Raw genomic sequence first — 24883 nt, forward strand, 5'->3', positions numbered from 1 at the left:
TGCCTCATCTTGATCTGTGAGTGGCTTTGGAGTACGACACGTCTCTCTACTCTGATGTGCACCCCGTTTTCACTGAAGCTTGGAGCTGGCGTGTTAGCACGGATACTGATGGGTTTCCTGAGGCTCTGCAGCCCTGCCACAACCTGTGAACCACAGTGTGGCCAGTGAGTTAGTCGGGTGTCTTTGAGCCCCAACCCCAGCTGTTCTGCTTTCGATTCACCCAGCAGACACACTCAGTACCCCACATATGGACACTCTTAGTGTCACAGAGTGGGCCCAGACTTCTAGGATGGCATGCAGAGTCTACAGCTGGCTTCCCAGCATTCACCTCTAGCCTGCCTTCCCTGCAGCCTCCATCTAGACACAAGCAAGCTTCCTTTCACTGTTGCTGTCTAAAGCCACCTGGAACCCTTGCGATTAGGGCTTTTGTTGTTGGTTGATACAGGATCTCATGTAGCTCAACTCACCGTGTAGCCATGGATGACTTTGAACTCTTGATCCTTCCGCATCTACTTCCCAAGTGCTGGAATTTCAGACCTGAGCCGCTATTTTAAAGCGTCAACATGAATGGTGTGACAGCGGACGGCATGTTGAATATGTAGACATGAAGACTCAGACCTGAGATCTGAGAACATCAGGCTCTCAGTGGCGTGAAGCACAATGAGACTGCTGTGTTTGTTTGAGTGATCTATAGAAGATTTAGGAAACGTAAGCTGGCAGAAGAAAGTGAAAATCTGTAACTATTGCTGCGAGATAAATCACACAGGCATGATTTTCAAATGGAGTCCTTTGTGGTCAGCTTTACAGTCTGCTATTTTTTTCTGGCCAGGGTACAGGGACAACATTCACTAGTGGGTACTCAGGTCACCTGTAGGCCATCCAGCTGTGCAGCTGTTCTGGGGGACTCATCTTTTGAGCGTCGCCAAGACTCTTCATTGGCTTAGAACACAAGGTTGCCTGCCCCTGTGCACTCTGGGTAGTGACAATTTCAGCCCATCCTTCCTCTTCAAGGTTGGAATGGCCACAGAGCTTCATCATTCCTGCTACCTGGCTGCTTTTACAGAGACATGACCTAAGCCACTGCATTGAATTTCTGGGGAAGATGGACACTGCCTGCCCTTGATTGAAGAGGAAGACTCTTTATGTCTTCTTGCTGCCCTATTCTCCTTTCTCCAGTCTGGGGTCTGGGGACCATTGTAGACAGGACCGCATCCATGAGTGGTATTCCAGGTCAGCTGGGGCTTCAGATTTAAGTGGCTTCTCATCAGCCCAGAACATAGCCATAGGATGAAGAACAGTCAAGGTCCCATCCCCGGTTGTGTGGGACCCTTGTGGAAGCCCAGGGAACTATGGGAGTTTTAGCTTTTGCGTTAGAGGTGGGCTAATGCAGCCACAGGGACTTATTTTATGATTTGGTGATCTGGGGTGAAGGGGGGGCTCTATCCCTTGCTATATTTTGCAGTGTCACTTAGCTGCTGCCCACAGCCCAGGCAGGTGGCAAGCTTCTTAACATGGGGAAAACGTGGGGTCGTTCCTTCCTTAGACTGTTCCCTGACTAGTACTGTGGAGAGGGAGGAATCTGAACCGATCTGCATCTCACACTGCTGTTCATGACATAGGGCAATTTGTAATGGGGATGGTGATTTGTGATGGGGATCATAAGAAAACACCCTGATTAGAAGCGGCGTGGAGTGTGCCTGGCACGAGCCATGGTCCTGCTCCTTGGAGCCGGCTGTGCCCAGTGCTGCAAGCAGCTGCTTTTTTTTTTTTTTTTTTTTTTTTTTTTTTTTTTTTTCAGGGGGTTCAGGAACTGTAAAGAGAAGGTTGTGGGCAGTGAGGCTTAGGAGTCCTTTGTGTGTGGGAGTGGAGTACTCCTGAGTGAGCGTGTGCACGCGAGAGCTCCGTGGAAGGCAGGTGTTACCGTGGGTTGGATTGTTATAATGGAATGGAATTGCTTCCTTGCCTCTAAAATGCCAGTGGCAGCTGCCAGGCGACTTGAAGGCCTCTGGGCTCTGTCTCACTGCTGCTATCATCCTTCTGCAAGCCCCAGGACCTTTCAGGCCCCATCGAGGTCACGGTGGTGGGACTTGAACCCAGAACCCTGGCTGCACCTGCATGGGTTGTCCCTTCCCTCCCCACTTGGAATCTGTTGTCACTGCTCTTTCATTGGCTGCCTGGGGACTCTCCTAATTCTAGCACCTGACCTGCAAGGCAGTCACGTCACTCAGCATGCGGAGAAACTGAGACACTGGCAGTTTGCCCAAGCCTTGAAAGTCTGCAGCTGGGCACAGGTAGTTTACCCTGGTTTGGGACTCCACTGTAATAGAGAAAGCTAGGTAGTCACCAAGCACACATACCTGGATTACCCTCTGCTCTTGATTGTGGATGTGATGTGACTCGACGCCTCAAGGTCCCGGCTGCTTCGACCTCACTGCCAGGCTGGGCCGTAATCTGGAACTGAGAGTTAAAATAAACTCCTTGACCTTAAGCTGCATGTTGTCAGGGCATAGTGACCACAGCAACAGAAATGAAGTGAGCACACCCCCATATTACACACTTGGTTAGGTTGGTGTAGAGGGTCTGTGGAAGGCGCTTGTATTCACCCCCTTCCAGAAGTTCTCTTGCGATAAGCACAGGTCAGATCACCACCCTTAGTCATTTTTTCCACCATTCCCACTGAGGCAGCTGTGAGCTTACAGCACACTCCAGTACTAGCAGTAGTTCCCACGAGTGTATCCAGATGCCAGGGCAGGTGCAAGGGACCTGAAGGTCTCACACATGTTACTGCCTGCAGTTAAGCCAGCGCTTCCATCCCCTGGATTTGTGTTTCCAGTTGCATAATCCATGTGGGAGCTGGGTCTTGGACCCCTCTGGCTGGCAGTGGCATAGGAACATCTATGAGCAAAAAGGAGTAGGAGCCAGAGAGGGGACGGAGCTTGGAGAAGGAAAGGGGTTGAGAGATGTTGGACAGGTGCCCACAGTTTTGCCTAGCAGGGCTAAATCCTGCTGACGGTCTGCTGTGATGACAAGGGACATGTGTGTCACCCCCACCCCCCCCCCAGTGAGATCATCCTGCCAATGACACATAACCCCATAGGACTAGTGAAGAAAACACAAGACAAGTCCCCAGCTGCAAAGTGGCTTCTAAAGCACCTGCTGGTCCTGAGACCTGTCAGAGTCACCTAATAGCAGTGTGCGAAGAAATTACACAGTCAAGAGGAGCCTAAAACAAAGACATGGGGCAAGGTGATGTGTGGTACCCTGGATGAGACCCAGGAGCAGACAAAAGGACAGTGGGAGGCACGTGTGTGTGCGCGCGTGTGTGCGCGCGCGTGTGTCTGTGTGTGTGTATGTGCGTGTGTGTCTGTGTGTGCATGCGTGTGTCTGTGTGTGTGCGTGTGTGTCTGTGTATGCGTGTGTGTCTGTGTGTGTGTGCGTGTGTGTCTGTGTGTGTGCGTGTGTGTCTGTGTGTGTGTGCATGTGTGTCTGTGTGTGTGCGTGTGTGTCTGTGTGTGTGTGCGTGTGTGTCTGTGTGTGTGTGCGTGTGTCTATGTGTGTGTGCGTGTGCGTGTGTCTGTGTGCGTGCGTGTGTGTCTGTGTGCGTGCGTGTGTGTCTGTGTGCGTGCGTGTGTGTGTGTGTGTGTTTGTGTCTGTGTATATGTGTGTGTGTCTGTGTATGTTTGTGTGTGTCTGTGTATGTCTCTGTGTGTGTGTGTGTCTGTGTATGACTGTGTGTGTCTTGTGTGTGTGTGTGTGTGTCTCTGTGTGTGTGTGTCTGTGTGTGCATGTCTGTGTGTGTGTGCGTGTGTCTGTGTGTGTCTGTGTGTGACTGTGTGTGTCTGTGTGTGACTGTGTGTGTGTCTGTGTCTGTGTGTGTGTCTGTGTGTGTCTGTATGTGTCTGTGTGTGTCTGTCCAGCATCTCCCTTCTCTGCAGAGCATCCTGGCAGGGCCTCTCCATGCTGGGCCTACATCCTCTTCCCACTGAAGGCAGCCTCTTTGCCCTGCCCTGGACCTTTAGAGGTGAGCACTCCTCCGCAGCCATGGAGTCTCTAAAGCAGTGCATGGTTATCTCTTTGCAAAGTGAACTGGAGAAAGAGAGAGAAGTGGTGAAGACGATGGGCCGTTAATAAACCGCTTGGAAGTTCAGAGCCCAGGGCACCAGGCCGGGGAGTGAAGTGGCAGGTGTATTGGGAATCTGTCAAGGTTCTCACTAATCCTGCTAGTGACTTAGGGGTGGGAGGATGGAAAGTGGGTGGGATTGGCTCTCCTGCAAAGTTGACTGGCTAAACTTTACCTACATACTGAGTCACATCAAGGCACCTGTTGAGTTAAATGGGGTTAGTCAGTGTATAGCTTGAGCCCAGGTCTTAGGAGTATTTGTGAGCATGTGTGTGTGTGTGTGTGTGTGTGTGTGTGTGTGTGTGTGTGTGTGTGTGTGTCAGAGGACCTTGCATTTAAGGTCCTAGTCTTAGGAAGACTGCTTTCTTACCAGGACCCAGCTCACACATGCTGGAATCCTCCAGCCCAGCACTTCTCACATTTCTCTTGCCTGCCCAGAAATGACCTACTGGTATTATAAAAATGCAGTATCTAGCCCAGCAGGTCTGGGATGGGGGACAACAGAAACACTTAGTTGCACTGACTGTGGACTCTGCAGTTCTGAGTACCTCTCAGGTGTCCCGGTAACCTTCCAAGGTGAGAGTGTCTGCGCTTTTAGGAGCTGAAGAATGTTGATGGGCAGGCCTGTGGCTTATGGAAGGTTCCCTAGGAAGGGAGAGTGGTACTGGGTTCTGACCGTGGACAGGTCTGTTCTGACCTCCACAGCTGAAGCTTCTCAGGTGGGATAAACATAGCCACTGGCTTCCACGTCACGCTGACATTTTTGCTGTGTGAGGTAGGACAAGTCGGGGTGTTAGCCGCCTGTCTCGGGCCTCTCAGATGTTGCCGTTGGGGGTGAGATCAGTGGGTAGACACCCAAGTGGCCTTCCTTTGACACCTCTGTGTACACTGGGCGTTGGCCTCGTTAGAGGAGAGCCACAGAACAGAATGTCACACAAAGGGGAGCTGACTACAGGTCTGTCCTTGTGCTCCTCAGAAGCACTGTGACAGATGTGCAGCCAGACTTGTCAACCCCAGGCTGGGGCCCCAGGCATTGTGTCCTGAGACCACTCTGTTGTGCTGGCTGCATCCTGACTTCACATTCACTCCCTGCCCCACCCCCTACCCAGGCTTCCTTCAGAGCCCACACACTGCTCTCTGAGCTTACATTTACATTTGAGGTTCTATCAGTTAGATACAATCCCCAGTCCTACGCCACTTACCCGGTATGCCCTCCAGGAAGAGCCGGAGGTTTGTGGAACACCTTTTTAGAGTGTGTTGGGATGGGGGGACTTGAAGGTGCTCTCCCTGAGCTGCCATGCACCTTGGTCCAGCAGGGCGGCAGTCCCTCCTCTGGTCTGTGAATTCACCACCCTTCTTCAGCCACCCAGAGAAGAGCCCTTCATCTCTTTGTTAGCTCAGGGGGTATCTGATGATGCTGATGTGTGAGGGGCAGGCACAAATGCCCTCACTGCCGGGACCAGACCTACATCCTTCCACTGTAGAGTCCAAGCCCGTCACCTGGTTCATAGGGCACCCACTGGAGAAGCCTCCTGCTCTCCTTCCTGGGTGCAGACTGGTGACTCCCCTCAAGCCTGTTTTGGGAGGCAGGTGCTGGAATGATCAATCCCACACTCTTCCAAACAGAATTCAGCTTTGTGTGACCCCTGCTTCCTACAGTCAACTGGTGTTTTTAGTTGCCAGGGAGGTACAGATTCCTCAGCAGTAGGGTGCTTCAGGGGAGCCCTGACCTAATGAAAATCTTAGTGTCATAGCCAAGGCACCTGCATTGAGTAGAAGGTCAAGAGCTGGGGTGCTCTTTGAATACCCCAATCCCGCCTGGGAGGAGCAACCTCACCTCACAGAGTCGAATCTGAGGCCACTGTTGAGGTTTGGCAAAGAGGATTCCCATGCAAAATATTGCCAAGGTCGTTGAAGAGCCACAGGAAGAGCTGCCAGGCCGGACGGAGAACGTCAGCCCTAGCTTTGACGGGCCCCGTTGTCTTCCCTGTCTTAGCTCTTTTATTTATTTTTAAAAGATTTATAATAAGAAAACATTATGCCCATGAGTGTTTTTGCCTGCATGTATGTACGCCATGTGTGTGCCTGTTGTCCATGGAGGCCAAAGGAAGGCGTCAGATTACCTGGAGTGAGAGTTACAGATGGTTGTGGGTTACCGTGTAGGTCCTGGGAGTTGAACTCTGGTCCTTTGGAACAGAGGCAAGTGCTCTTAACTGCTGAGTCACCTCCCCGGTCGGCCTTTAGCCTGGTGGGCCCTAAGTGAGCGTCCTGGATGGAGAACTGTCCCTGTCCTGGCTGTGCAGTTGTATCGCACAAGAGTTCCCTCCTGCTCTTCCCTCCTGCCTCTGACTGGCCTACATTCTCCCTCTAATAAGTTCACCAGGGTAACTATGTTCAAGTCTGAAGCAAGGCTTCAGTGCTTGCTCAGCACAGACAAGACCTGGGTTCCACCTTCAGCGCAGATAAGACCTGGGTTCCACCTTCAGCGCTCTTAGGCCAGGCTTGGTGGTGCATGCCTGTAATCCCAGCACTCTGGATATCAGGGGAGTAGAAGTTCAAGTCCATCCTAAACTATGTAATGCGTTTCGAAGCCAGCCTGGGCTGTAGGAATCTCTGTCTCAAATCAAAACAAAGCACAATAAAAGGTCAATGTCCCTTCTGTGATTGAGTAAGAATGCTTTGTTCACAAACTGCCCTGTGGTTTTGATGAGGGTGGCCTCAGCCAGCAGAGAAGCCACAAGCCACTGTCCACTCCAGCCAGGTGATCTGGGAAGTTAATTCCTCCCTGTTGAACCTTGATGAGACCTTGGCTCTGTTTGAGAGGCTGAGACCCCAAAGGAAAAGGCTCTCTTCACTCAGCTAAACCAACCCTGATTCCTGAACCATGAAATAGATGGTCAGCCTCTGTTGCCTGTGGTCGTTTGCTGTGTTAGGTTCCTTCTGGCCCACCAGCCTGCCCTTGGGCTCACCTGTAAGGTGCATAACTGACCTTGCCCCACCTTCACTGTGGGGGGGGGTTTCTGTGGCATGCCCATTCCCTGATGGACCACTCCCTTCTCCTGAAGAACGATCGACCATTACAGGGGAGGGGTTTGTTGCATCTTCGGCTGCAGCGTGCAAGCTACCGCTGGAAATCAAATCGAACCCTCTGCACCCCACCCCCAGGCCCAGGAAGCCCTCTGCACCAAGCTCCACCTTGTGATACTAGAGCTGGTCTGTCCAAGGCCATGTATAGCTGATAGGCTTTCTGTGCATGTATGCCTGCCACCCCCCCCCCCCTCAAACTCATGTTATTGTTCGGGTTTGTTCCAACCAGGAGATTCTTTGCATGTCTTTTGGTTCACTTTCCTCATTGAAACATACAAAGCCTTCCAGTCTTCTAGAACATGGCAAATACTGGCTCTTCATCTGTCTTTCCCTGCAGAGACCCCACCCCCACCCCCTCCTTTAGAAGGCATCAAAAAAACAGACGGAGGCTCATTGGAATCCTGTCCTAGTCGACAGTTGGCAGGATTGTTTTCCAGGCTTTCTCAGCCATGCCCTGAGTGCCCAGGCCCTGGGCTCTGCTCTTTGAGCATAGGTCCTTCGAGGTGGTGTGGGTTTGTGGCACACCCTCCCCCAAGAAAGCCCTGCTCGAGCTCTGCTTTTCCTCCTGGCTCCCTGGAGCTTGGCTGCAAAGGAATGTGGGCCCCTGGCTGAGTGTTCAGAACACACACATTCCTGGAGCGAGTTAAAATTAGAAAAAAAAGCTGCCACATTTCCTGCCATTCAGGCACAGTCACTGGTGTTTGTTTGCACAAAGGTTCTTCGGTAACAATCTGGAGTGGGTTTGGGAGGAATGAGAGGTGAAGTCATGATTTTCAGGAGGGAGGTGAGCAGTTTCCATGGCGCCCTTTGCTGTGGGCATCACCCGATTTGAGTCCTCACAGAGTGATACTGGAATGGAAAAATGCTGTCAAACAACTCCTTTTGATAGGTCACGAGAAAAGTTTAATTTAATTGCTTTTTTTTTTTTTTCCAGAAGGCTGTAAAGGGAAGTGAGTGTAGCAGAGCACCTCTCTTTTAAAATGACCCTTTTGAAGTTTGACTACTGACCTCTACTTTCTGCCTACTCTGGAAGGGATTACTCCCAACACACTCATCAGCAAGAATTCTCAGGTGGAGTGGAGGACTTCTCAGTCGGTGTCCATACATGTGCGTTGTGGATATTCTAAAAATCATCCATGTGACACAGAGTTACTGAGTGCCTGCCAGGACCCAGGGGCTTCCCAGTGCTCGATCGAATAGGACAAAGTTCTTGTCTTCATAGAGCTTTCTGGAAAAGGGGGGTAGTGAGGACAAGGGTGTGTTTACCAGAAGGGGAGGCAGATGGAGCCGAGTGGGGGTTGGGCAAGCAAAGTATGCAGTGTTTGACTGATCATGCGTGTCCCGAAAGATCCCCAAACCTTGGTGTACATGATTGTTCCCTGATGGGGCAAAGGGACCTTTGCGGATTTTTGAAGGAGCTTGAGGTGTCAAGATTTCTTCGTGTTTTATTTGATGAAGAAGAGGTTCAAGAGCCTCCAGCCAGCATCTGGAGCACACAGTTTGGGGTGTGGCACGGTGCTAAGGACCTTGTGGGGTGGTGAGATCACTGGGAGAGACAGGAATCTAGGGAGTCTAGGATAGGGTGAGACTTGTTCTTTTTTTGATTCACTCCAAGGGAAGGCTATATGAATTCTTTTTAGGGGTGCCATTCCCACTCGATGACCTTCTGTCAGGCCTCAGTCTTAAAGTTTTCACCATTTCTCAGCATCCCCAGTCTGGAGACTAAGGTTTCAGGACTCAATCTGTCCACACCATAGCGTGTGGGGTTCCTACCTCTGTCTTATATGCAAACACACACGTCTTTCTTTATAAGAGGTGGCACAGGTAGACATGACTGACTGGCCTGAGACCTGGGCTCCTGCATTAGTGCCCAAGCCCAGCTGAGAGCCCCAACCCCATGACTTCTGGTGATCCTCAGCCTGGAAGTGATCCATTGTGACTTTATGTATTATTTATGAAAAACCATCTATCGGAGTATAAATGCCCCTTGCTTTCCCCTTCAGAGTTAGCTGGGTGTAAATGCATCATGATAATGGAACACAATATTTGCTTGGCTTTCTATATTGGGATTTTTCTGTACCAGAAATACAAAGTCACCCTCCAGCTTTGACCAGAACCAACCAGGAGTGGAGTGTCCCTTTCTGTCATTTAGCCTCGTGTTTGTATCTTGGCAAAAAGCCAACCCAGTGACCTAGAGCCAGCTGTACATTTCCCATCTGTTCTGAACAGTGACCCCTCCAAAGGCAGAGCCTTTATTTTAGATGGTGTCTGCTCTTAGGAGCAGGATTTGGGCTACAGCAATGGATGAATTGTCGAAAGAATGGCATTATAGTCTCCTGAGACTGCACGGTGCTGGGACCTTGTTGAAGAACTATGAGAGTATGCCTTGGAATTGTCCGTGGGGACAGGAAGCATGGATCCTGGGGTTGCCTTGAGGTATCTACCAAGAGCTGGTGTGTCGCAGTGGGAGTAGCCTCTATAAAGAGCTTGCAACATCTGGAATTATCCCGGCAGCTCCCTGAAAAGGGTCTGTCTGTTATGGCGTGATATTCATTATGGTATGATGTCTCCTGTAGTGTGGACTTTTGTAAAGGTTTCTTTGTGAGCCCTGGGAGCTACAAGAAAGGAGAGTATCCCCTAGAGAAACAGAACTGAAGGAATGAATATATACGGGATTTGTTAGAGAGCCTTGTAGGTTATAGTCCGACCTTTGCAACAATGGCTGTCTCCTGGTGGAAAGTCCAAGAATCCAGTAAGTATTCATTCTACGAGGCTGGATGTCTCAGCTGGTCTGTGTATTCTGGAATGCCACAGAAGCAGGCTCTAATGGACTTGCTGTTAAGAGATTGAGGGCAAGCAAGCAAAGGTAGTCTTCTTCCCCGTTCTTTCTATAGACTGCCAGCAGAAGGTGTGGCCCAGATTAAAGGTGGATCTTCCCACCTCAAAGGATCCAGCTTTGGGGTGAGTCTTCCCACTTCAAACAGTTCAGTCCTGGAGAATCTCTCACAGGTGTGGCCAGGTGCTGGGGTTTCACAGGAACTATTTCTGCTCCATCCAATAGGCTTGGAGAGAGATGACTCCAGACTGTGACAATGTTGAGAAGAACATGAGGAGAGTTAAAGTATGCTGAGATTCATGGGAGTCTGTCCTCCTGATGGTCACACAGTCCTTGTCATGCCAAGCTAGCGTGCCATTCTGTCCTGTGCTGAAGCATGCGGGCAACTACCGTCTTGCAACCTCATCTCCCTCTGATTTCTAGCTCGCTTGTTAATCTTGCCAAAATGTTGCTTCACAGAGGCAAGAAGGAAAGCTAGCTGATGAGGACCACACGGTGACAGAGCGAGCTGATGACATCCTGTAACTTCACATCCCTAGGAGCCAAATGAGCCTTAGCCATGTAGGGCGGGAACTGGCTTTATAGCGTGCTAACCTTTCATGCCTAATTAATGTGGCTCGTGAGGAAGGAAGGGAGGCAGGAGTAAACAGATGTGGAAAACAGTCATAGGATAGAGAGACTAAGGCAGAGCCCACCTTCATGTCTACACTGCCTCTCTGGGCAGGTGTGTACTGGATCTCTCGGCCCTGTCTGCTTGCTTCAGCTTGACCAAAGCCAGGGGGCTGTGGGATCAAGGCAAAGCTGGCAGGTTGGGTGGTCACTCAGCCTCCCAGAATGCATTGCAGTCCGACAGAGCCACAAGCATATTGCCTGTTTTTCAAGTTTAAATTATTTTTAATTTAAAAATGTGTGCTTAAAAATAAGACGTTGCCTGATGTGGTGGCGGCACACACCTCTAATCATCCTGACACTCCAGAGGCTGAGGTAAGGAAGACTTCAAATATGAGGTTTAAAAAATGCAAATGAAAACAAGGTATTTCCTACAGACTGGAGAGGTAGTTTGGTCTGTAAGATGCTTATTCTGTAAACCTGAGTTTAGTCCACAGCAACCATGTTGAAAAGGTGGGTGTAGTGTGTGATTGTAATCCCAGTGCTGGGGAGAGGGAGATGGGCAGGTTTCTGGAGGGTCAATGGCCAGTCGGCCTGGCCTCGTTGATAAACCTCAGGTTCTAGTGAGAAACCCTATCTCTAAAGCCAGGGCAGCTCCTGAGGATGATACCTAAGGTTGACCTCTGACCTCCACACACACAGGCACACGATAAAAGAAATACATGAAAGGTATTTTCTTGGCGATGGGGCTGTTGCTTCATGTTCCGTATAACGCTGTGGTCATCTTTGAGGGATTTAGACACCAAAGCATCATTCATGTGAAATGTTTAAAACACAGACTGGTGCTGAAACCTGTTGCAGGTTTGGAGCTGCAGCAAACAGCCCCCCCCCCACACACACACACACTGGTTTTTCTCTTTGCTCCATATCTGTTTGTGGGTGTGGTGTGTTTGAAAGGAATAGTCTGAGATAATCTATCAGATCAGTGAACCACAAGTCCTTATAAAGTAAGCCCCCTCTTCCCGTGTTGCTCCGATGTCTGGCTGGGCTTTCTCAACTGTGACAGTCACCCCTGCTCTCTACTCCCCCCTCCCTGCCCCCCTTGCAAAGCTGAAGAGGGAAGAGGGCTCTTGGTCCACAATGAGTCAAGTATGGAAAGAATTTGGGTCTCATTGAAAGGCCCAGGCTTCTGGCTGCATTTCTCTCTCCTTTGCCTCTTACACTGTTGCCAAGGTGAGAGGTTGCCAAGGAGTAGATCTGACCTGTGGGAAGGAGCACTTGAGAGGTCAGCCGGCAGCCCCGTCCCGTCCCGGGGAGCAGGGGACGGCTCTCCCCGGTTGCCCTGCTATGCTGCTGGATGAGACTTGGCTGGTAAGAGTTGTGGGAGGTGAGGCCAGAGCTCTGTGAAAACTGAAAAGTGCAGGGACCCCAAGTAATAATAAGTTCTTATCTTAGTATCACGTCCAGCGTCCGGGAGGGAGGCTTTCACTGTATTCCAAGGCAGAGCTGGGATTTGAGTCCCTGCTCATGGAAAACCCAAGTCTTTATAGCGCCTTCGCCTTTTCTTGGTCTCTGCAGCCCCCTCCATGTTTTGTGGAGGCAGGAACTCTCTCAAGACCCAGCCACGGCTGCCGTCAGCTGCTCTAGGCAGGATATTTATAACTTTGTCCAGCTTTTAGACTTGGGAGGTTTTGTCACCTGTGAGGGACAGAGAAGGAAGGAAGTACAACATGGGACTGCATTATGTCCCTGCTTGCAGACATCCGGTCTCTGCAGCCTGCTTTGTCTAAGGCGGTTGCCTTACCTACTGCTCCTCTAATTATCAAGGTTGCAGATGCTTGCTGTATACTGCCTTGGGTCACTATCCCAGCTCTGCTCTCCCCCTTCTTCCACGAGAGGATGAGGTCACTGAAGCCCTGTCCTCCCCCACCCCTGCCTCCAGTCCTTTTCTGTTCCGACACCTGTCAAGCCACCTCTCAGGCTTGCAGAGGACAGTAATGGATGGAGACGACAGATGGGAAAACACATTTCAGATTCACTGTATCAGTGACTTCCAAAGTGTTGCCTGGGACCCTGTGAGTAGCGTTCATTCTCAGGCTGCCCTTGTCTTTAGGGTCAGGGACCTGGGTGGGATGGGGACGGGCACGTGTCTGTGGTAACCAGTTCTCTGATACAGGCCAGTGTTTGGGAACCCCAGCCTTACCCAGATCTAAGCACTTGGGTGAGTGTCTGCTGTGTACTTGGTGCTAAGTGTTGGGTATCTTCCTTCAAAGACAGAAAAGACAAGGTCCATTCTCCTAAGTGGGCTTGTTGGAAAGACGGAAGGAAATACCTCACACTGGAGTTCTTCACATGCTTTGGAGAGCCTTGTTTTAACAGGCAGGGGAATGGAGGTTCTGAGAGGGAGGTGATGCCAGACCCATCGGGCTTATCTGAATGCACACGTACGTGTGTGACTGCAGTCACCAGTCCTCTGTTCTGGGTTGTTGGCACACACACACACACATACACACACACAGGTCCTGCAGATGAACTGCTCACTCCCATGGTCCCCATGTGTGGTTCTTCTTTACTGGCTCCCCAGGAAGCCTCCCAGGTCATCATCAGAGCACAGGCTACACCCTGCATCACTAGCTTTTACATGGTGGTCACAGATGTGGCAGGTTCCAGACTTCAGCCCCAGGGGAAGGCAGGAAGATGGGGGCGGTTCAAGACCATCCTTGGTTGCATAGACCACGCCAGGCTACAGGGCTACAGGAGACCCTGTCTGGGGAAACCAAAGATAAAATAAGAACTCTTCTGCTAGGAGCGTCCAGAAGTGTGAAGTGGGTCGGACTGTGAGGGCTCTGAGGGAACTGACCAGTGAGGTGAAGAAGGTAGTTAAACCTGGACGGACAGCTTTTCAAGAACTCCTGAAACTCAAGCACAGGCAGTTCACCCACTCTTGGCGCAGGCCTTCCTGAGAGCACGCTAGGGGCTAAGTGCACAGCCAGACCCAGGAGTGTCAGCTCACTCTTGGACGTCACAGGGGCCGATGGAGCTGACTTGCCCTTGGAAGGCTTTGGGAGGCACCGAGCCACTGAAGGGGCCAAGGCTGCCCCTCTCCTTTGTGAAGGAACCCTGGAGTGATTTTGCCCTTTCCAGGTTGGAACCAGCTCAAGATAACTTTGAAGTTGGGTTGGGACGCCACGTCTTTGCGCGTCCCCTGCCCCCACTGTGCTGGTTGCCCTTGGCACCATTCCTGGCCTCCGGCCCGTACCTGTGGGTGGGTGCCCACTTGCCTCTGGCTTGAGCCCGCAGCCGCCTGGCCCTGTGCCCATTGCGTAAGTAGCCTGGCATGGAACAGGGGCTTGTAAACATCTCTGGAAAGCCAGGAAACAGGTCTTTCAGCTTTGTGGGCCAGAAGGTCTCTGAAGCTGCCTCCTGGTTTAGCACAGAAGCCCTACAGGAGACATTAGCTGACACGTTGGCTTATTCAGTAAGACATCAGGGTAAGATTTAAATTTCATGTCGCGGCCACCTCATGAAATACTTGTCTTTTGATTCACTCCACCCATCCCCCGTGGGCCCTACAGAGGCAGATGACCACATTGGGTTCAGACCACAGGCCCTCATCACTGGCCTCTGGAGGAGGGCAAGGATTCGCCTGCTTTTGTCTCGTGGATTTGTTGTGGAATCTCAGCACTTGCCCATGGGAGGGCTGGGGATGCGGACATGAGGTTTACTTGGATCTTAGATGTCTGCTGGAGCATTGTTTCAGGGTGTTGAGACAGAGTGCAGACCTTGAGGTGTTGGCTGGAATAGAGAGCCATGTGGGGCCTGTCCTGAAGACTTAACTGGAGAGGTCTCAAGTTCAGCAGCATGCAGAATGGCAGGGCCCTGAGATCCTCTCTCCTTGTTATGTAGATGACCGTGTGGGATGTGGTGGGTTATTTGATGGATGGTTTTAACACAGAACCACAGTTACATTTCTTGCAGTTCTGATACCTGGAGTCCATTCAGCATGGGTGTTGAGTGGAGGCAGAGGAGGCTCCCTCAGAGGCCACTTTAAGGAACTGCCCCTGGCCCAGGCCCAGCTCTGGTGGCACCTGGAGGCCTTAGGCTATTGCCAGCATCACATCCATTTGTTATGAAGATCTTCACATTTTCCATTTTAGTAAATCACCTGGTTTTACTTAATTAGAACCTTAATCTCATTTTCCCTCCTTAGAGGTTCTCTCTCCAGATGAAATCATATTCTGAGATACTGTGGCCTATGAATTTGTTGGGAGGTCATCTGAGAATGGAAACAGAGGGACCTGATAACTAACCATTCTGGAATCGGGGAGGGGGGTGTGGTGTCTCTCTAGTTTACTGTTTCAATTTGGTGGGGTGGTGGCCATGAGCCTTCCCCAGCCTTCTAGCCCTCAGCTAGGGTCAACCTCTGAAATTTCATGTCCTCCATGACCATGAGAGATGACTAAGCTGGCCTGGGCACCCTCTTGTTGGGCAGCATGAAAAGATACTGGTGCCTTGAGAGTTCTGAAAACAAGGCAAGTGTCCTCTCAGCACTGGGTTTCTAGGGAGTTCCTCAGATTCTTCCCTCTGGTGGCAATGGTGTTTCTTGGAGCAACTGGAGACGTGGCATCTTCTTCTGGACGTTATAATGACACCATCAATCACATCTAGCCATATGGTTATCCTTGGAGTCATGACTACTGATGGGCCCTGGCTCCCTAGTCATGCCTTTCATTATGCAGAGACCTTGGGTTTCCAGAGAGTTAGAGCAGGAACAGGGGTCAGATGGGCATTCCAGCACAGCAACTCCCAGCTACCTCTCCCTCCCGTTTCTCAGCACTGCAAGGGCGGGTGGTTAGTGGGGTACCTCAGCTGGCCTGGTTTTGCTGTGCTCCGGGTCTTTCCTTTGTAGACATGAGCTTCCTGATTGTGAGGTCCTGTAAGTATTTTGACAGGGATTCCCCAGTACTGAGGACTTGTTTTGACCCAAGAATGGCATGGCTGGCTATTCTCCAGCAAGTCTAATGGCTGGACTCTGGTGTCTGCTTGGTCTCCTTTGGGACTGAGATCTCTCTTGTTTGTGAACACTTCTTACATCACCCAGTCCTTTTGGGTGGTATACATCAAGTTGAGTGATGTTTTCCTGGTGCCCATGATGTCAGACACTGCCTGTGTTTACAAGGCCCATCTGTTTTCCCAGGTGGCATCGTTCCTGGAGCCCTCTGCTTCCCACCTTTTAGTACATCCGAGGTTTGTGTTTCCATTGAAGCTCTAATGGGTGAGACCTGGGCTCTGAAATCTCAGCATGTGCCCTGACTACCCAGGGAGGAGGATGTTAGATGGATGTGGGTCAGAGACACAGATGCTGATCTGTGAAGGTATGGGACATGGATATGTGTCTGTGTGCATGAGGGCTGTTGCAGGTGGAGTGGCTTTCCTCCCTGCCCAGGGTTGCTTTCCTATAAATGCCCCCAACAGTACAGCCACCCCAGTTCTTGAAAGTTGACCTGGGGTGGATGCCACCAGGGACCTTGAACCCCACCATATCGTGTATGGTAGTCAAGTCTACCCTTGCTAGTGTTGTTCTGTGACTGTCTCGCTGTGTCACCAAGATACCCTCTCCTCCCCAGCATGTCAGGAGGGGACCCACTGCTCCATTGGGCTGGAATCTGCCTGGGTTCGGCTGCTGCTCTGATAATAAATAGGTAGTGGCTAGAGCAGAAAGCAAGAGCAGGCTAGCCCCGAGGCAGCCTAGCCCAGAGGGGGCTTCTGTGATCTGCTGTCATCTGAGTGTGCCCCCCCCCATCTCACCCCTGAAAAGAACCTTACAACAGAGCCCACTCTCAGAATCTTCTCACACTGCCCTGTCTGTCTCCTAGGGCATCCCTCTTCTGGATGGAAGGCCCGGTCTTGGAGTTCTTCCTCTGACAGCAGGAGGCCAACATCCCCCAGCAGGTAAGCACTGCCTCACCCACTGCCCAGCAGCAGCATTTGGTGCCTGAGATGCACAGACCAGTGAGTGTATGTTTGGGCAGAGAGGAGGGAAGGCTCCCAACCCACAAGGCCCCACCAGAGCAGGGAGCAACGACTTCCAGAAGTTGCTGTCTGCATCTCCTTTTTACCCCCACCCCCTTACGTCCTCACAGTGTGCTCAGCCGAGGAAGGTCAGTTGTCCGAAGCTGGCATCTGTGTATTTCCAGGATGGCCACATTCCCATTTTCTTTCTGTGAATCCCCATTCATGTCCTGTGGACAAACCAGTGGGACAGCTTTTCCTCTGGTGACAGCATGGGGCAGAGCCAGTCGCCTGTCCTGCGTGTGCACAAAGAGACTGTTATTCTAACATGACTTTCCCAAGTCCAGCGTTGAGTGTGGTTGGTTCCATTGGCCCTGAGGTGATAGCTCACCTCCTGCTCCCATTTCGGGGTGGGGGACATCAGGAGGAAGAGGATTTGTGGGTGCTCAGATTAGTTCCTGTTTGTCCTGACCTTTCCCTTCTGGCTGCCAGTAGGACCACTGTCCCCAGTAGAGTCAGTGAGGGAGGAACCTCCACATGATATGGAGGTACCTGTGTCTTTCCCTGCCCGGTGGAAAACACTGGCTACCCCTGAGCGCAGGGCTCCTGCTCTGGAGGGTGGAAAGGGGGTTTGAGGAACAGCTGCAGGGTCATGCCATCTTCCATTCTGGAGCATGTATGAGTTTAAATAAAGCCTGCCGCTGGCCACACGGCTTGATTAGGGGTTTTCTTTAAACCCACGGAGCCTTCTGTGAAGCCAAGTAAGCTGCTTGTTTGTTTCTATGCCTCTCCCCATCTTCTTTGTCTTATCTTTGTTGGAGCACTAGGGTAGGGAGGGTGCCTGGGTGTCCTGGGGATACCTGGAAGTGTGCAGGCGCTGTCAGTCCTGGGGTCAGTGTTCAGGCTCCCGAGGTCTGAGGTTTTAATGCCCAGGAAGTGGCCAGCAGCAGGGCTTTCCCTTATAAGTGCAGTTCCTTGCCCTGCAGGCGTTGATCTGTTTAGGTTGTGGAAACAAGCTGAGAGCCATCCACATTCCTCACGTTCTTTTGGCTTGGCATTGGCCAGAGGGGGGCCAGGGCTTGAAATTACTGTCAGTCTGGATGAATTCAGGGGATTCCAGGGGGTTGTACAGCAGGCAGAGGGAGGGGCTGCTTCTCCCCTCCTCCGCCTCCATTACTAGTCTTGGCTACAGGGTGGAGCTAGGTTGAGCAGGCCCCACCCTGGTCTGTGTTTGAGGAAACTAAAGAGACTGCTCTGTGGTCCCTGTGCTAGAGGCTGACACCATAACACCCAGCACTTCCCTTGGTGGCATTTGTGTGGTTTGCTTTTTTGGGCACTGTGCCAGATTCACTGGGCCAGCAAGATGTCAGTCAGGGGAAAGGAAATAGGAGGAGAGGTGCCCTGGGGTGGCTTTGTCATCTCAGATGAACCAGCAGGACTTGGTGTCTCCCACCTAAGAACTCAGTGAAGTGAGGCAGCCTCACCCTGAGGTCATAGGTCTTTGGGTGAAGTGTGGGGACTAGATGCCAGTGGTCATAGCACTCAAAGAGCCCAGTACCCATGATACCTCGGGGTCTGTTCCTGTGATTTTTATTCCAGAAAAACAAATGTTCTTGGTCTTTGAATTCACAGCTTGATCGGCCTGGAGGTCACTGTGATGGAGAGCTTCCCAGGGTCTCTATGCCCAGAGTTCTGCTAGTGCCATTTCTGTGGTTTATATGGAGCATCTGCAATATAGGTTCAAAAGCTTGGCCTGGAAATTTTTACCTTATGCCCATGTGTGTTGCTATTCAAAGTGATGGACCATATGAGGGTGTGGTCTGGTCATCTTGGAGACCAGTGTGACTGGCCAGTGTACCTTTGGTTCAGTCTAGGGATCTGGCTTGATAGGTTCTCTGCCAATGAAAGAAAAGTAAAAGGCAGGAAGAATCTTGAGCACCATGGGGGAAACCTCAAACACAGAAAACTGGAGCAGACAGAACCTACAGTTGAAGAAAGGCTTTTGTTGGGGGTTTGAACATGGGCATGCTGCAGACACAGAAAAGGGCCCTCTGCAAAGCTGTGGCGAGTCTCTTTAGGACTGGCTCCCCCCACCCCCACCCTCACCAGGGTCTCTCTGTATTGCTTTGGAGCCTGTCCTGGGACTGGCTCTGTAGATCATGCTGGTCTCAAACTCACAGAGGCTCTGCCTGCCCCTGTCTCCCTGAGTGCTGGGATTAAAGGTGTGTGCCACCAATGCCCAGCCTAGGGGCTGGGTCTTTTGTTGTTGTTTTTGTTTAAGTCTCTGCAGTTTTTCCTCCCCTAATTTCAGGTTAGTCAGTTTGAAGAAAGATAGCATGGTTGACAGACCCACAACTGTTGAGTAACACATCCTGATCCTGCTTTGAACTTGTTGAGCCAGCCTATGGCAGGGGCCTACTGTTGGGAGACAATCGAGATGTTTGTTTTAGGCTGCCTAGCTTTTGTCTCAATTAGGCTTTTGTGAGGGAGGAGCAGGAGACTCCCACCTTTATTACCTAACTGGCCCCTCTCCCTGTCTATCTACCAGGGAGTCTAGCTCTGGCTCTCAGTTAACAGCCCTGCAGGTAAGCAGGGAGCCTGAGGTCATGGAGCGCCTGACCCTTTGTTGTCCTCTCTGCACATGCTCCAAGCCTGTGACCTCCAGAGCCTGCAGCAGCCAGTTTTAGGCCCAGGAGCACTCTGTATGTGCAACCCATTTTACAGAGAAAAGATGTCTCTGAGAGGGCCTCATTCAGGTTTAGCCCAAAGGCTTATTATGGGATAGCAAAGCCCAGGCCTAGAATTCCAACAGGTTTATGTGCCCTCCAAGCCATCTCCTGCTGACTCACTCCTTAGCTACTACCTGGGAGGCCACATGAGCCATTGGCCATGTGCCATGTCCCTGATCCCTTTACTGACCTGTAGGGAGAACCGCAGACATGAGCCAGAGTAGAAATTAATGGGCGACCTTCATGTTAGGATGGTTAAGTGTCTTTAAAAGTCAGATATACTATTAAGAAATCAAATGGTCTAAAAGGAGGGTTCCATCAATCCATTCTGGCTCAACTTTTCCTTTAGGGCCAGCTGAAGCCACTTGGTGCAGCTACCTCCTGTCTGGACATTGTAAGAGTCACTAGTACATTTTGACTGTGTTTACCTTAGATCTTGAATGCCCCTCAGAGGCTCATATGTTGAAGGCTTGGCCATCAGCCTGTGGTGCCACCAAAAGGCAACAGAACCGTTAGGGGGGTATGGCTTTATGGGAGGAAGTCATGGGCTCACTATTGAGCTGTGAATTAGGCTTAAGTCACACACAGGACAGGAGACACTGGCTTTCAGACTGAGTCATAGTAACTGATGCCCACTGCTTGACTAGCCTGGGTGCCTGTGGGCCTGTCTGGGGTCAAGTGTGATCTCATAGTTTCTGGCAGGTGATTAAGTAGGCCCATGGCCCACAGTGACTACCGGAGGCTGTTCTTGGAATCTTCCAAAATCTCTGCCTGGAAATAGCCATGGTGTCTGTGGGTCTTCATTCAAGAAAGGTCTTCAGCTGAAGGTGGGCAAGAATCAGCAGTGAAGGGGCCTGGGGAGCCAGGACAGAGAAAGGAACCTAAGCTTGCTCATGGGATTTAAGTGGCTCCTGGTGGCCTCTTCACCTTCCTTTAATCAGATATGGCCCTGGGGACAGGTAAGACATTCTCGTCATACTTGAGGCTTTTGGTGGGGGTGGGCAGGTTGCAAAGGAAGAAAAATTTCAGTGTTGTTTATGTTGAGGCCTTTGGAATGTCTTGATAAAATACTCTTGGATTTGGAAGACCCTTGGGTCCAATCAGAGAAGTTCACTCACTCCCGAGCCCCAGGCCTAGAGACTGACATTTAAGGAAGGCAAATAAACAATATGCACAGCTCCCCTTGTAGTCACAGGGGTGGGGACGTGAGACCCAGGACCCCCTCAGGCTATCCAGTCCTGTACCTCAGTGTCGTATTTACTGAAACCTATCCGCATCTTCCTACATACTCCACTACATACACAACCGTCCCCATGTGAAACCTATCCCCATCTTCCTACATACTCCACTACATACACAACCCTCCCCATGTGGCTCTTAGTGCCTGGTGCAGGGTGAGTGCTGTCTAGTTTACACAGTGTATTCTTGAGGGAGTAACAGTGAAGAAAAAGTCTGTACGTGTTTGGTACAGACATATTTTAAAAAATGATTTATTTTAGTTTTCATTACGTGTATGTGTAGGTATATACAAATGTGAGTACTGGTACCTTTGGAATCCAGAAGAGGATGCTGGGTTATCCCAGTGTTCATCACACACACACACACACACACACACACACACTCACTCACACGGACGGACGGACGGGCACTGCAGCTGTAAGAGGCTATGAGTCATCGACCTATGTGCTGGGAACTGAATTCAGGTCTTATGGGCTCCTAATCACTCTCTAGCCTCTCACATACTTTTAAAATATTTTATTTGTTCTTTGAGAACTGCATGCATGTATGTACTATATAGCATATTTTGATCATATCTACTCCTTCCAGGTCTCCTTGGACCACCACTACGACATCCTCTTTCCAACTTCATGTCTTCTGTTTTTGTTTTTGTTTTTTTTTTTTAAATATAATTTACTGAGTCCATTTAGTGCTGCCTGTATGCACATGAGTGTGAGACCAGCCTCTGGGGCATGTCCTATGTGCCAGTAGAGGTACCACAACTTCTGTGACTCCATGGGCGCACTAAGTGATGCCTTGAAGACGGTACCCCTCCCCATTCTCCTGCTCATCTTTCTTCCTGCCCCTCTCAGTGGTGCTGTTCCCCGGACCTTAGGGAAGACTGATGAATGGCCCAGTTCTCACAGCCAGTTCTCAGCACATTGAACGGTCGTAAGTCTCTGAATTAATCTCTGCCCCAGACAGACTATTTATTTATTTAGATGGGTCCTCACATAGTTCAGGTTCTCCTTCTCTGCCTCCAGAGAACTGTGTTTGTAGCCCTGCACACCACCAAGACTGGTTTATGCAGAACTGGGAATTAGTGATTGTGCATGCTAGGCAAACACTCTTATCACCTGAGATACATACTCTGCCCTGTATTTCATTCTTGAATTCTTAAAATTATTAATGTAAAGAGTTTAACTGGCGTTGGTGGTGCACACCTTTTATCCCAGCACTTGGGAGGCAGAGGCAGGCAGATCTCTGTGAGTTCGAGGCCAGCCTGGTCTACAGAGCGAGTTCCAGGGCAGCCTCTAGAGCCACAGAAAAACTCTTCTCTCAAAAAAAAACAAACAAAAACAAACAAAAAGAGTTGATAACTGATCTTCTCAAAGCTGAGTGTGATGGCACATACCTGTAATCTAAGCACTTAATAGACAGGGGCAGGAGGATCTCTGCAAGCTCGGGCCAAGTCGGGTTACAGAGGGAGATTCTGTTTCAAAAACAACCCACTGTCCTCTAAGCATAGACATTTATTTCTTGGTTCTAGCCACAATAGCATTTGCATAAATTAGTGTGGATTTACATAGATGAATCTGGCATTTGTATAGACTAGTTTCCTTGGGCAGTTGTTCCCCCATCTCAGGTTCTCAGGGACTCAGGGTCCCAGGGTCTCAGGGACTACAGGGGAGCTGGAGGTGTGCTCAGACTTGATGGAGAAGAAAGGGACAGTGATAAGATCCAGGGTCTTAACACAGTGGGGCCTGGAAACCAGGCCTTGAGGAGTGAGGTCGTCCGCCCTTCAGGAAGAATCACATGTTCACTCTTGCCTGTGCATTCTGCCCTGTCACCAGGTCTCTGCTTCTCACTCAGGGAGCACCTGACCCAGGGATGTGTGCCAGCCCTGGCCACTGGGGACTTCTCAGTTCCCCCAGGAAACTGCTGGGGCTTATGAGTAAGGGACAAACTTGGACCTTCTCCTTCTGCGATATGGCCTGCTGTCTTGGTATGGGACACCCAGCTGTGACTGTTATTTCCCCTTGGGCAGAGTCAGCTCCTGGAGCCTGGCCTGAGATGTACTAAAAACGCCACAGAGCCACACTGCACTTGGCAATGGAAGGACCAGAGATTTGAAGATTGGTGGCTTGTTCAAGTCTCATTGAGGGGTCACCTCTCCTGTCCCTGTCCAGTGTCCCTGTCGAGGGTTGCCAGCAGCCCTGAAACATCTTAGCTCTGTTCCCTCTCCCTTGACATTGCCTGCATTGTCCACACAGAGAAGAATGTGTGGTGTCTGTCTCCTAGGCTCAGGAACCCCTAGGCTCAGGTTCACAGAGGGTTCGAAACTCTTGCTGTTTCTGCAAATTTTCACATGTATGGGGATTTCCTACACACCTTTATCGGATTTATCAGATTCTCTCTCTTTCTCTCTTTTTTTAAAGATAGTTATATTTTATTTATTTGTGTGTGTGTGTGTGGCTGTTTTCCCTGCATGGCCAAAAGAGCAAACAGATCTCCTTGGACTGGTTGTGAGCTGCCATGTGGTGTTGGAAGCTAAACCTGGGTGCTCTGGAAGAACAGCCACTGCACTTAACTACAGAGTCATCTCTCCAGCCCCCTTTACCAGATTCTTGAAGGATTGGCTGTAAAGGTAGCTAAAATCCTGGTCTTGGAAGAAGCCTCCCTCCCCCCCCCCAGTAGAACTTAGCTGAGAATGACCCAGTCCCGGCGAAGCGATTGAATGCCTCTCAGAAGCCATCATCAGGCTGTGTCCTTGATAGATTTGTTTCTTTGGCATTTTAAAGTCCGTATGTTAATTTGCTCACTTTGGAAACCACTTGCCTTGTGAATCCCTGTGGATAGCTGTTGAACTTGTTTGTGCTAGAATGTGGAGGCGATGTCCAGTGGTGAATGCAAGCCCAGCTCAGGTTCCCCTGAGCTGACTGAACTCTTGGTGCTGGGGTGTCATTTGAAGAGTTGTAAGGGGACTTGCCAAGGAGGTAGGCTTTAAGTGATGCTGTCTTCAGACTTGATGAGGGGAACATGGAAAGACAGCCCCGGTCCTGTTCAGTGTTGGCAAACTCCTCTGCAGCAGGTTTATGATTAAGCTTGCCACTTGCTTTCCAGTAGGTTTGTCTCCCGTGATCTCAAGGCCAGGTGGCTTGGGCCAAGCATTTATTCCAGCTGCATTTTACATAGGAGGAACTTGTGTCTTCATGTTGAACAGCAGTTAAACCAAGGTCAGCGGCTGGGTGAGATCCATCTAAACTGAGTCATCAGAGCTCGGCACCATTACCCAGGATCTCTGGATATCCATGAGCTCAGATGTTGCAAAGCCAAAGAAGGTTCTAGAATGACCCAGCACAAGAAAAAAAAAATTGTCTGGCTGTAGCAGAATGCAGAGAGGGTGTGCAAGAGCCTCTGGCTCTGGTGGGATGCTGAGCATCTCATTCCTTTTTGGCTCTGATCTCTGTTTCAGAGGAGCTTGGTTGTCCTCTGGAGTTAGTGTACTTACAAGTCACTGTGGAACCCTTGTCCCAGCCTGGGCACTAAGTTTCAGTGGCTTGTTGAACTTGCTCTTACTCCAGATAACACCTGGAAATTCAGGTACTACATGTGAGTAGGCTTCAAATCTAGTACTTCAAGGGTCTTTTGAATACCCACCTCCCTCTGAATAGCCCATGGCTGCCCTGTGGGCTTGCTCTGCCTTCAGAAGTGGTCCAGGAAGCACCCAAGGGCCAAGGACAACTGATTAGCAGAACTGTGCTCTTGGCTAGAGCCTTTGAGGCTTGGGATTCTACAGGCTGGGCCTTGGATGCCAGAGTATTACTTGATGGGTGGGGCAGCGTCCCCACTGAGCAGCCGCACGTGTGGTATAGAAAAGATGAGCTGCTCACTTTGTCTTCTCAGAACGATCCCTCCCCTCCAACCCCACTTGCTACAACTATTTTATGGGAATCTGTGCCCCACTTCTCAAGTGGCTCTGGGGATAAAGCCTAGATCTGAACTCAGATCTTGGCCTCTGGCACTGAATGGCCCCCCTGAGTTGACATGCCTTAGCTTACAGCTCTAAGACAGGAATGAAAGCTCAGCTGGGAATGGACCCACACCCAGGAGAGATGAACCTCGAGTAAAAAGACATTGAACCCACAGTGGGGTAACAAGATGCCAGAGGCTGCCCCTCTTAAATGTCTGTGTCCAGGGGCTCTGGGCCAGACTCCCGCCCTTCTCTTGGCTGGGGTCAGGGTTCATGTTGCCTTTGAGTTGGTTTTATGG

The 24883-nt window shown here is 50.6% G+C and overlaps 1 protein-coding gene across 2 annotated transcripts in view; it reads left to right on the forward strand.

Moving 5' to 3' along the window:
• The window catches only part of Sh3bp4 (SH3 domain binding protein 4), a 75900-nt gene that overhangs the window by 13599 nt on the left and 37418 nt on the right, over nucleotides 1-24883 (forward strand). The window contains exon 2 of one of the 2 annotated variants that reach the window (XM_051190759.1): nucleotides 16529-16604. The exons of the other annotated variant lie outside the window; for it this stretch is intronic. The gene's annotated coding sequence lies outside the window, so the exon portion shown is untranslated. The remainder of the gene's footprint in view (nucleotides 1-16528; nucleotides 16605-24883) is intronic. 2 annotated transcript variants of the gene reach the window in all.

This window comes from Phodopus roborovskii, unplaced genomic scaffold (genome assembly GCF_943737965.1).
Source record: "Phodopus roborovskii unplaced genomic scaffold, PHOROB, whole genome shotgun sequence".
Classification (NCBI taxonomy): domain Eukaryota; kingdom Metazoa; phylum Chordata; class Mammalia; order Rodentia; family Cricetidae; genus Phodopus; species Phodopus roborovskii.